Here is a 415-nt window from a genome sequence, read left to right as displayed (position 1 = left end):
GGGAGATATAGTGAGTGGTTCACGTAGGCATTGATTAATGAGATGCACTACCATTAAAAGGCTATCAAACCAAAATCTGTATGGAACTTGTGCTTGGTGTAGGAGATTGACCAAAGAAAAATATGTTGAGATTTTCATACATATTTTACACTGATTTTGATGATATTGCACTTAAAAAAATATATTTTTGATTTTTTGTTGCAGGTATGTTGAATTATGGTCATTAGAGCAAAAAGATGCAAATAGGATTAAATTTGGAGTAAAAAGGATCAAAATATGAAGATTTGAACTTGGGTGCCGACGGCGAGCTCTACGGCGCCGACAGTGGGTTTTTCCCAAGAGATCAGAAATTAAATATTCTAGAAGGCCGTCGATGGCACCATCGAGACCGTCGACGGCGAGCTTGTCGGTTCTA

The sequence above is a fragment of the Phalaenopsis equestris genome, unplaced genomic scaffold, assembly GCF_001263595.1.
Source record: "Phalaenopsis equestris unplaced genomic scaffold, ASM126359v1 Scaffold001127, whole genome shotgun sequence".
Lineage (NCBI taxonomy): Eukaryota > Viridiplantae > Streptophyta > Magnoliopsida > Asparagales > Orchidaceae > Phalaenopsis > Phalaenopsis equestris.
This window is presented reverse-complemented; position numbering follows the sequence as displayed.